Here is a 12950-nt window from a genome sequence, read left to right as displayed (position 1 = left end):
ACGGGTGACAAGATCAAACCATGCATGTGTTTAAACAGCATTTAAGTAATACCAATAAGTCAGGCGAGCACTTTGGTTTACACTGTGTTGTAGTCAAAGGGCAGAGAGTCTTAAAATTCTGGGGAATAATTTATATAATATTGCATGTGCTACAATTATCACTTACATGAACAGCATTGACCTGAATCTTTAACTCTTTTCTGGAAACATACTTTCCACATTGAAGAAGTGCCTTAAATCACATTATAATTTCTTATTCTTCAAAAAGTTGTCAATCAAGAAGGAGCTAGTCATCATCAAATATATTCTAGTCACTGTGGAGGTTTAAAAAAAAGAGTAAAAAAAAAAAAGAGTAAAATATGTGACCTCTACCGGTGAAGAATCATATCTGGTTGTTTTAAAAAAAGACATACAAAAGTTACTAGAAAATAAAGTGTAGTGTGTATTACAACACACTAGAACGTTTTCAAACTATACTTGCTTTGGGAATTTAGCAAGGAATGGAAGAGCTTGGTCTCAAACTGTCATTGAAGGAAATATATGTGTTGAACTGATTGGTGGAGAGGCAAGAAGATATCTCATGTGGAAAGGAGACCACTTGGAAAATGGTACAAAATGAGAATGAGCATGTAGAAGACAGAGGTTAACCAATGTGATTGATTCATCAATGAGATGTTTATCATAGTACCTGGTTAATGGAGAGTGTTAAATGGCACATGTGAACCTGTAGGGACAGCCACCAAAAGGATTGAAGTAGGAAAATACAACCTGTAAGCTTTTGTCTTAGAAGATTCATCAGGAAGCAGTGGTAAAGTAGGGTATTAAGAAATTAATGATTGCATTGAACACTTTAATGCATACAACATACTGGAAACGAGCTCCAGATTGAGTGTGTCTTGACTGGACTCCCAGCAACTCTACTTACTGAGGTACCCAGAACTGCTGCTGAAATCCTTGGGCAGCAGTTTTCTCATCTAAAATTTTGGTATAATAAAATACCTAGCTCATTGGGTTATTATGAAAATTAAATGGATTAATACAGGTTAAAAGCTTGGAGTAGAGCAGGTACATCATAAGCAGTCAATAAAACAATGCCATTATTATTATTGGGAATTACATGTATATGTTGCATATTCACACACACAATTTTTTATATTAATTCTCTCATCGTGTAAAAATTATTAACTTGAGGATAAAGGATTATGAATTTTTCAAAACTACATCCCACAGCAGTTTGCAAGGTACAAGTCACAGAACAGGCATACAATAGATATTTCCTAAAGAAAAAAAAATATGGAAAGGGAGAGATAGGCTAATATTGGATATTGATTATTAAACTAATAGAAAAAATTCATGAGGGTAACAAGACTGCATCAACTACTTTGACCCCCTCAGAACTTAGAGAAATGCACTGAACGAATATCCACAATGTGTTCCAAGGAAATGTCGGAAAATTTTCTGAAATCATACACAAGAGCAAACTGACAGCTTCATCATTCTAGGTCTCCCCAAAAAGATGCAGAATCGCATGTGAAATTTAACAGAAGTCAGGAAAGCTGAAGAGATGAACCAGGAAGGGAACTCTTCAAAGAGAATAGAGTCTTGAGTGTTTCAAAACATATATAGAAGCAGAGACAGAGATTTTCTGTGGGGAGACAAATACTGGGGACAGTTACTTAGAGGAGAGAGGTTTCACATTCTCCACAAAGGTTAGAGGCGTGTGTGTGTGTGTCTCCTATGTATTTCAGAGCAAAAGTGAGCCGACAGCATAGAGCAATGGATGCATATAGATAACAAGCCACCAGTGGGTACCACAAATGTGGGAAGCAGACCTCGTGGGTCAAAACGAGGACATAAGAATACAGAGGAACAGTGCAGATGAGATGGAGCCTGCCTCTGAGGTGCTCCTAACACTCATGACCTTACTTTTCAAAGTTCCAGTTAATGGAACAAGGTGAAAGAAATTCAAAATATAAGGAGCTTGGCAGCATGGCTGAGGTAGCAGGTCACCCTGATGTGCTGCTGGCTTAAATTTATTAGATGCTATTTTCTTTTAAGTCAACTTCTTAGCATAACTTATGCTCAGAGTTCTTGTAAGAAGTGGTGTATAGAAACAGAAGAATGGCAAATGAGTCAGTATAATACAATTTTGCAATAAAATCCCAAACAAGGGACTTCCCTGGCAGTCCTAGTGGTTAAGATTCCATGCTTCCACTGCAGGGGGCACGGGTTCGGTCCCTGGTCTGGGAACTAAGGATCCTGCATGCCGCGTGGCGGTGGCCAAAAAAAAAAAAAAAAAAAATCACAAGCAAAAAGCAATTCCTTAGAATTTTTAATATAGGACCTCTGTTGGCAGAGTTGATCAACCCACAGATTACCTATGCATACAAAGAGCTAAATATATAATGAAATTATGTTGGAAAGATATGTCTAAGCCAGTAATCTAATCATTCTGTAGATGCTACAAATTATGACTTCACAAGCACTGTATTTGCAATTGGTTCCCTAAAAAGAAAAGAGAGGCTTTGATGGTGATGGTCTGGTTGAGAAGGGAGAAGTTGAACATATCCTTATTTAAATATTACAATGTCATCTCTTCAATGAGGCTTTCCCTATACACTCCTATAGAAAACAGATGCCCAGCACTCACTCTATCACAGAGCTTGTATATGCATTAATTACGCTTCTTAATTTTTTACTTGGTTATTTTCTTTTTCACCCAATGGAATATAAGGTCCATGAGACAGAGGATAGTAACGATTTTGAAAGGCCACACAGTATAAAGATTAAGAGCACAGATTTGAGGACTAAACACTAGAATTAGAGTCCTGGGCACATTGCTTAATGTCTCCATGTCTTGGTTTCCTCACCTGGAAAATACAGTTAATAACAGGACTGATACACTTTAAAATATACAATAACAAATATATATTTTATAGATATTAACCACTATATAAGTCTTGGCTTTTATTGTTTATGTTCACCACTTTCCTCAATGCCTAGAACAGCAAATGAATGGATAAATATTCAAACACACATGTACACATATACATTCTGCACATCCTAACTTTCTACTGAAATGTGGAATATTCATAATCAGGTGTTTACTTTTAAATAATTAAAACTGTTCAAAGTACCTGCATATGTCAAATATATACAAGTAACATGCAGTGTTACTGTGAAGCTCAGAACTGCATTTGGCACCACAAGGACCCATGCTTCAGCCAAATTCAAGGCTTCCCAACCAGTGGTCCTCAGAGTTACTGCAAAGCATCTTCAAGTCCACAGTGCACGAAGAATAGTTGATTGACTACATAAATCTGTCTTGCATTTCTTTGACTATCTTTCAGATATATGCATTGTAATTAATAAAATATGAATGCATTTAAAACTACTACTGAGTTCAACGGAATTAGCATTGTTTGGTAGTTCCTCATTGTTTTGTAGTTCCTTCATTATCTTAAAATTCTTTGGCAATTGATTCAAAAAAATACAACTAGTGTCTTTGGGGATTCTGAAAAGTTTGACATTTAAATGGGAATCTTAAACGTGGAAAGGTTGAGAATCACAGGTCTAGGTCATGCTGCACCACCAAAATGTCATCTTGCCCTCCCCAAGCTCCCCGGCAAGCAGCAAAGGGCACTTGAGTCAAGGAATACACAGACTAGAAGTGCTCCTGTTCAGCCTTCTCATCTAAACTGCTCTAGGCATCATTGCCTGAGATTGTCTACATTTGTGAATTCTGTTTCAGCAGAAAGGTCAGGCCTTTGCTCAGAAATAGCTTAAACCGTTGTGGATGAAACATGCCTTCTTTTTTAATATAGTTAAGTTGAGACTGAGAGAAGGTAGTAGACCATAAAACTCACACTGTTACAATGTTTCAAAATTTCAGTGGTGTCTTTCTAAATATTTACCTCCATTGAGAGGCTTCTCAAGCAGGTGATAAAATATTAGTATCTTCACCCATTAATCATCCATAATCACTACAGCCACATTTCAACATCCCTGCCACAAGTACAGATGCCTGGACCCTGTGAGAGACACTGGAGGGAAATGATGAAGATGGGAAACATGATAAAGCAATTGTGGAACTCCTATATCAAGAGGAAGGCTTTGATGTCCCACTGTATTACAGTTTTCTGGAAATTTCTAAATAAAGAGTACTACTATCAGGAAGACATAAGCTCTGTGTTACCCTCTTTCTGTCTATAAGCATAATAATAAAAGATAATGTAGCAGTCCTTCAGTTATTTGCACCATGACCAGTGGTGGAGATACAGCACAGGCAGAACCAATGCTGTGGGTTCATGAAATCTCATTTCATTTTTCTTCTGAAAATGCAAGAAAACCACATTTCCAAACTGCCCTTGCTATTAGGTCAGGGCTGTATGATTAGTCCGTCTAGCAGTATGTAAATGGAATTCATACACGTAAATTCTAGTCAGAAGTTAAGGGTGGGTATATATCCTCTGCCCACTCTCTTCTGAAACCATTTGAGACCTGCTGCTAAATTTCACATGAATAAGAAACAGGGAATTCCCCGGTGGTCCAGTGGTCAGGACTCAGCACTTTCACTGTGGAGAGCCTGGGTTCAATCCCTATCCCTGGTCCAGGAACTAAGATCCCACAAGCCATGCCACGCGGCCAAAAAAAAAAAAAAAAAAAAAAAATTCCATATTACATCACTGTTACTGCATGTTCTAATTTGTTACACTGCATATCCTTGCCTAACCTAATACACAGTGTGTTCTAAACAAGTTACTTTCCCAATTAAACTGAAGATTAGTTATTAAACAGAAGTACATTGGCTTTGGAGTCTGATAAACTTGGTTTTAAATACCTAGTTTACATCTTATGATTGAAATCTTTAGAAAGTTAAATGACTTCTAAGTCCTAATATGCTTTTTCTATAAAATGCATAGAATATCACATGCTATGCAGTTTTACTATACAAAGTACTATACAAAGTACCTTAGGTAACTAAACAAGTGAATAAATTTGTGAGTGTATATATGTGTTTGCACTCCTTGGAGTACAAAAACAGCTCAGTGAATATTAATTTCGTGTTTTGTATTATTTCTAAAAAATATAATTTGACTAGAAATGAATTAGATGCTTAGAATAAAAGTTTTAAGGATAAAAGGAACCTGAATCCATCCCTTTATTTTGCAGATGGGGCAAAATGAGATAGAGGTTAAGTGAATAGCATTGCCTATAGTGAAATGCTCTTCTTTCCATCATACTATCTGCTGTTGAATTAGATATAATTAGAAAGTATTAAGAAATGTCATAACTTACTTTCCCACATATTAGATACCACGGCATCAAAATATGGAATTGAAAGAGTTATTCATCTGCAAGTTTTATAAAATATAAAATAACTCCTCAGTCTTGCCCAACCATGTGGAAATAAGAGGCACAGACGTTTCGAGCAGTGTCAAGGATGGTGACAGTGAAGCAGCGGTCTTTCCTCTACCCAAAGCCAACTGGCTTCTGTATAAACTGACTGTACAACTGTGGCTTCATCCGTGAATACTTAAGTTAATTTGTACAGTAATGTAGCAGAGAGGTTCAGAGCATCAATGCCTACCAGATAAGACTTTGGCCCGAATTCCAGTTTCACCACCCTCCAAGTCTAGGGCCCTAGGCAGTTTAACCACTTGTTAGCTCTCCGTTTCCTTATCTGTAAAATCAGGATAAGAGCATTTGCTACAAAGAAGTTTTCTGAGTATTGAAAAAGTTAACGTTTGTAAAATCATTTAATACAATGTCTGACAACTAGTAAGCACACACTAATGATAATTATCATGATGTGCAGAAATCCATTCCTCTCAGTACACTGTAATCACACAATGGATATACCTGCATATAAATATTCATACCCACATATACATTATGAATGAAAACTTGTTACATCTGCTAAATCACTTATATTTGTACCTGTATGGAAATGTTTGTAATTGAGTTACCACAGAGAATTCACATTTGCAAAGCATGAATGGGATCTGATATTATATAACACAAATTAAAGATTAAAATTTGTAAAAACGGGGCTTCCCTGGTGGCGCAGTGGTTGAGAGTCCGCCTGCTGATGCAAGGGACATGGGTTCGTGCCCCGATCCAGGAAGATCCCACATGCCGTGGAGCTGCTGGGCCCATGAGCCATGGCCGCTGGGCCTGCGCGAGAGGCCGCGACGGTGAGAGGCCCGCGTACCGCAAAAAAAAAAAAAATTTGTAAAAACAGAATTTCAAAAGATATTTACAATGTTAGTATAGCCTCTTTTTAAAATAAATTTATTTATTTTATTTATTTATCTTTGGCTGCATTGAGTCTATGTTGCTGCGCGTGGGCCCTCTCTAGTGGCGAGCTGGGGCTACTCTTCGTTGTGTAGGCCTCTCCTTGTGGTGGCCTCTCTTGCTGCGGAGCACGGGCTCTAGGTGCGCAGGCTTCAGTAGTTGTGGCGCGCAGGCTTAGTTTAGTTGCTCCGCAGCAGCAGGTGGGATCTTCCTGGACCACGGCTCAAACCCATGTCCCCTGCCTTGGCATACAGATTCTTAACCACTGAGCCACCAGGGAAGTCCCAGTATAGACTCTTAAAGCAACTCATTAAATAGCAAATTTTTTCTCTGCCTTCTTATGTACAATATAACCAAATTTCACATTTTATCAATTACTTAGAATTATCATTATATTAATTATACATGCCATAGCTGCTCCTGATGTGGGATATAGGGAGTAAGGAGTATGGATTTAAAGACATTCTCAAACACTTGCTTTCTATATAAAGTAGATGATTAGCTTGCTTTTTGCTCATCTGCACTATTCTTATGAAATTGAATATGTTGAGCTGTTTGTCCTTCAGGGCAACAGAACACCATGAACTCTTTGAAGAATAGATTAATAAATTAAAGAGTGAAGTAATCATCCCTGAACTGCTTTACTTGCCTGCCAGAAAAATTATCTTCTTTGCTTGTGCTTCCAGTATCTTTTGAGTTGTCAGCACCATTCAAAACATTTCTTAAGATTCCACCATGCATGTCATTTCAGATCGCCTGTGTTGTTTCTCATACTGTCCTCTCCACGCCCAAACCAAATGAACAAACTTGACTGTATAATTTTGGATTAGGGTCTGCAATAACTGTCAGCCCTGTAACAGGTGTGAGTTCCAAGATGCTTTTGTGCCTACAGAGCTATTGCTTTCTCCACCCGAATGGAAAACTGTTTCAAGCGCTGACTTATATGCCAGTTTTCTGACTAGGATTGGATCTGTCTTCTCAGTTTCAACAATCCTAACAGGGTTCTAAAACAAGCCTACTTTCCCTAGGAGTTGGACCCTCTGTCCCTCCTGCCAACAGCTGGCTGGAATCCTGCTTCAACCCAGATGGACTCCCACACTCCGGAAACCACACAATCCCCATCCACCTGTCTCCATGGCACTACTGCAGGGAAACTCAGGCTGAGGGGCCCCCACCACCTGATTTGAATCTCAGGATATCAATTCAAGTCCAGATGGAGAACAAATTTGCTGCATCAACTTGGATCCCAAATCGGATTCCTGCCACCATCCTCACAGGCAAACCCTCTGCTGAGAAGGTTTCCCTAGTCCTGGCACTGCCTGTTCCTAACTTGTTTTTCTCTTGCTCCAGGCCAAACAATTGAGGATTCATCATGCCACATGACCCATCCTACAAAGTTTATTACAATAAATACCTTTGGCAGCCTAATGCTCTCCTTCTCTCTGGCATCTTTCATTAATACGCTGTCAATGAAAAGTACCCTCAGATGTACCCAGTACTTTTCTAGGATACTTTGGGCTCATTACTAATGCCTCACCAACAAAATAAAAAGAGATTCTCTACAGCTATGATACTGAGTTAAAACAATGAAATTTGTACAGTTTACGCTGTATAAAGTCTGTTTGTGACACACTGTATTAGTTTACTCCACCTACCATAATAAAATACCACATACTGGGTAGGTGGCTTAAGCAACAGAGAGGTACTTTCTCACAGTTCTAGAGGCTGGAAGTTCAAAATCAAAGTGTTGGCAGGTTTGGTTTCTCCTGAGGCCTCTCTCCTTGGCTTGCAGATGGCTGCTCTCTTGCTGTATCCCAACATGTCCTTTTCTTTGTGGAAGTGCATCCCTGATGTCTCTCTCATGTGTCCAAATTTCCTCTTATAAAGGATACCAGCCAGATTGGATTAAGGCTCACCCTAATGGTCTTATTTTAAATTAGCTGCCTCAACAACAAGGACCTACTATGTAGCACAGGGAACTATATTCAATATCTTGTACTAACTTATAATGCAAAAAAAAAATCTGAAAAAAGTATATATATATATGTATATATATACATATATATGTGAATCATTTTGCTGTACACCTGAAACTAACACATTATAAATCAACTAAACTTCAATTTAAAAAATAAATAAATAAATAAAATCAATAGCCTCATTAAAGGCCCTGTCTCTCAATACAGTCGCATTCTGAGGTACTGGTGGTTAGGGCCTCAACATATGAATTTCAGAGGGAAGGTGGGACAATTTAACCCAAAACACATGAAATAATATCCTCTTCACAAGGTCTTAGTATACTGCTTTGAAGAATGAGTCACCCATAGTAGACCTCTTTTAGAGGTTATTAAGTGGCTGAAAAACTATTTCAAACTTTTAATCTTGACCTCACTAGGAACCTGTGAGATAATACTCACAGGCAAAATGAGTAAAATTTTACCATCAAATCTGACTTTCTGAAATGGGCTGGACAACAGTGAAAATAGTTACTGTACCTGATAAACCTCTAGTCTCTAAGTTGTCTTTAAATGATGCTTCAGAAAGAAATATCTTGGTCTATCCATGTACTAGTATGTTTTGTTTACACTACAGTCAATTATATTCCTTTAAATGTTTTAATGCACATTTCAAATTGCCAGATGTTTTATGTCATGCTAGCCTGGAGTATGGACAAACAGAAGATGGCTCCCAGTAGCAGTGTGTTCACTAACAACTACCACTGGTATAAAATTTGACAAGATCTGAGGAAAAAAGGCTCATTTTTTTTTTACTGAAAAAATGATCAGAAAATGGTCACTATTCAAAAACAAATTCTATGTAAAGACCCATTTTCATTCTGTGGTTTTTAAGGATTGAGTTTTCTCCCCACTGGCTATGCCACTTGGAAATGCCAAAGTTTCCCATCCCTCAATTCAATCCTTCCAGTTAGGGCACTGGCTAATCTTGGATGTGGAAGCATTTTAGAATCCACGCAGTGGGGAGGCTCCTGTAAGGCAGCTGGCACTGCTCAGCTGCGTCTGTCACCACTGCCATGCAGCCTGCAGGGATACCTGCCTGGCACACAGCCCACTGGGGACCAAGAAGAAGCGGGGAGCCCGCACTGCTGGCTCTTCTCTCCCACGCTGTTCCTGAACCTTGCTCCATTATTAGTGCTGCTCCCAGCTCCTGGGCTCTCCTGTTCCCACTGCTCCTGTCGTTCCAGCTCTCTGCCGGGCTCAGCTTCTCTTTTTCTTTCCATCCTCAGGCTGCAATGAACATTTTCATAATAGAACTTTGCACCCTGGTGAAAGTCTATCTGTAGAACAGATTCCTTGAATTGGACTTGTGGGGAATGCTCGATACTTTTTTAATGCGTAAAGAAGAAGCAAAGGTGATGCACTAAGAAAACCCTTTGCTTTCCCATCACTGTTGAAAGAGCACAGGTTTCTATATTATTCTAAGTTTTGTTAAGAGCATTTGTGGCCATGGGAGGGGTGAGAAGCAGAGAAGAGTCCAGAGAGGAAGAAAAGAAGGAAAAGAGAGAAAAGAAGGTGAGAGGGAACTGGAAGGTTTTCAGGCAAATGAGGGGAACAGTTGGTAGGGAGGAAAAAATTTAAACTATGTCCAAGCACAGTGACGTTCACTTCCAAAATTAAAATTGTCTGCTGGTTATGGCTGAAAACCCACAATTCTTTTTTTAATCTTATTTTCACCATCATAGTCTTCTCAGGCTGACATAATTACCTTTTGGGGTTTCATCAGCATTTGGCAAAATTACAGCATCTCAATTTCAAAAACGTTTTATTTCCAGAAAGGAATCTAAAGCCTCTTATGTTTTAACACATGGCAGGTGCTTAGCTGTTAACAACTAACTTTTTACCTAAAGAGTGACATAATTAACCCAAGCATGTTACGTTCCCATCACTGGATGTTGTATCACTAATTTTATTTTTTAGAAATCAGGCTTCATTTAATAATAAACTAGCATTTGAAATTATTATTAGCATCATGGCAAATCTACCCAAGGTTACCTTTCACAGAATAGCCGCCTGTTGTTCTCAGTAGGTTTTGCCCTGCAGCAGGTGACAGATGGTCCGTGTGAGGATGAACACTGGAGAAAAGAAAAAGGAAAAATATCAAAGCGGATATACTGTGTCTTTTTTGAAAGTAATTTATCTTTTGATTTCATGTTCACATAAGGAGGCAAAAATTTATGGCTATCCTGTGATAAGTGTGGTAAAGTAGCAGGCTCCTGATCTCAGTGATGATGCTGGGCAGGGAATGGCTCATTGTGGCTGCAGAGGAACAGGTGGTCCTTAGATTTTTAGACTCAGAAGTTTAATTGTATCAGCTCAGTTGGGGAGATCAGGCCTTGGCAAAGAGAGAAAATGTAACCAAATTCTGAATAGGCTGCTTTATAAACCTGTTGCCAACTGGTTAACTTACAATGAGAAACATACTTTTGAATGAAAGAATAGTTTTCTCCAGAATGAAGGCTTTAAAAATATATATATTTACCAAAATGCAATTATATGAGCTTGGACTCAGAGCAAAGGGGTTAACATGATAAAAACAACAGCACCTGCTCAGAGTACAGTCTCTGTAACAGCTACTCAACTCTAACTTTGTAGTGTGAAACAGCCATGGATAGGGCAGGTAAAGAAATGGGCAAGGCCATTTCCCACTATAACTTCATACACCAAACAGGCAGCACGCAGGCTTTGGCTTTGGCTCAGGTCTGCACTACAAGTCATATGCATGATCATATATGAGAGATTTATCACAACTCTGCGAGGTTAGCGTTATGTATTTCATGGGTGAAGAAACTGAGGCTCAGAGAAATTAATCGACTTATTACCTGAAGTGACACAGGTAACAATGCTAATGAATTTTTCAAACCAGGACTTCCTATTTCAAGTCAGATTCTGTTGCATCAAAGTTGGCTACTCTGGAGGTAATTCCACTGAGGTAATAGTAAAGTCATTTTTCTTAATTCAAAATATTTGTATCGGTTGAAATTATCATTTTCCCAAGAGAAACACCAACATTTTAATCCTCAAACTCCATTATTTTTCTAAACTCTGTGAATATTTTAATATTTACTCACTGTGATTGAGCTGCACAAAGAAAATAGCTTCTTAAATTCTTTAAATCTGCATTTATTTTTTTCACAACCTCTAACCATGGGTAGGAAGAGTTTTTTTTTTTTTTTTCAACTGGTCAGTTAAAGTATTTCTGCCTCTTCTTGTTTCAACAACCCTTATGCAGTCTTTCCAAAGTTCAACTTCCTATTAGGGCTTTTTAAAATTTGCCTCTTTCACAGAATTTAGTCTTTTAAGGTAAATGTCCAGTCTTTCAGATTTACCCCCTTAGTCCTCTCAAGTTTATATGAGTGTGTGAGGGGGTTTGACCTTGTCCTCATAGAAGTAGGTGAAGGACACATGGAAGGACGGTGGAGAGATTCATTCCTCAGATCCATGAGGTATCACCTGGATCTCTATATTCTCTTATACAGCATATATGGAGTAGTCTCCTCCCCAGATGGGTGACTGCTGATGGGCAGGTGGCTGGACCAGGCTTTTGGGGTGACATGCTGGCACAACTGCTAGGACCCAGAAGGACTTTTCACCCAGTCTCAAAGTCCTTACCTATGGTGGCCACTCTGTCTTGATCCCTGGTCTCTGCTACCTGCCAGCAATTTCAACATCTCTTCATCACTTCATTGGAGAAATTCTGGGATCCCAGAACGCCGTGCAGACCATCTACCTAGCTGCCTTACAGCAAGGATATGCATAACCACTCCATGCCAAGCTGGAAGTATCTGAGGGATAGAGGCTCAAAGGCTTCCATTCAGTCTTGCCAGGGAAGCATGACCAGCCTGAATGGACTCAGGCCCCGCATACCCATGTGAATATATCAAGTCAACTCTTTTTTTTTTTTTTTTTTCAATTTAGGCAGATAGTAAGAGCCCTTATTCCTCATCTACTCACTCTCCTCTCTGTCCTCTCCTCTGCCTTCCTCTCCCCACAAACTACCAAGACAAGCAGCAGTTTTTCTCTCCCTCTCTCTCTCTGCCCCTGCTTGATAAGGACCACCTGAAAATGGAACTGCAGTCCAGTTTCATCAGCCTCACTCATGTTATGCTTCATGAAGAAATAAAAGAATGTAGAAAATCCTCTGTTTTACCAAAGCCAGGCTTTTAAGTCTATTGTCTTCTGTAAACTTCTATCTGTATAGTGTCAGAAACTGAATATTAATTCACTCTCTTTGATTTCCTCTTCTGGCATTCTTAATCCCTACCTGAGATAGATACACTTCTAAAATTGGCTAGGAAATTGAATGTGGATATCACACACACACACACATTTAAAAAATATAAATTCTATTATATACCATTACAGTATAATATTAAGTTTCCATATTCCTAAAACATTTTTCATTGTTCAATGAAAGTTGTGTGCTTCCTGAATACCCGAAGAAATAAACCTGTATTTATTTCCAAATGGAAAGCTGTACTTCAGAGAGAGTACAACGTTTGAAAATTTATGGATTCTTTTAACAGCAATAATAGAGAACTGCACATTTTCATGTTTTCAGTAGACTGTATTTGTACCCTAGTCCTCATTCCATAGACTTCTGCAAATAAGACAGACTTTTGCAGATAAGAGGAAGGG

At 38.7% G+C, this 12950-nt stretch overlaps 1 protein-coding gene across 1 annotated transcript in view; it reads right to left on the bottom strand.

Annotated features, from left to right (window-relative positions):
- LOC307186477 (zinc finger MYM-type protein 6-like) overlaps positions 1–12950 on the bottom strand; it is a 1023730-nt gene that overhangs the window by 705552 nt on the left and 305228 nt on the right. Inside the window, exon 3 of the mRNA XM_079921634.1 lies at positions 10308–10387. The gene's annotated coding sequence lies outside the window, so the exon portion shown is untranslated. The remainder of the gene's footprint in view (positions 1–10307; positions 10388–12950) is intronic.

The sequence above is a fragment of the Stenella coeruleoalba genome (assembly GCF_951394435.1).
Source record: "Stenella coeruleoalba genome assembly, chromosome: 5".
Taxonomy (NCBI): Eukaryota; Metazoa; Chordata; class Mammalia; order Artiodactyla; family Delphinidae; genus Stenella; species Stenella coeruleoalba.
The sequence above is the reverse complement of the archived record's forward strand: the minus strand, read 5'-3'. Positions and strand labels throughout refer to the sequence as shown.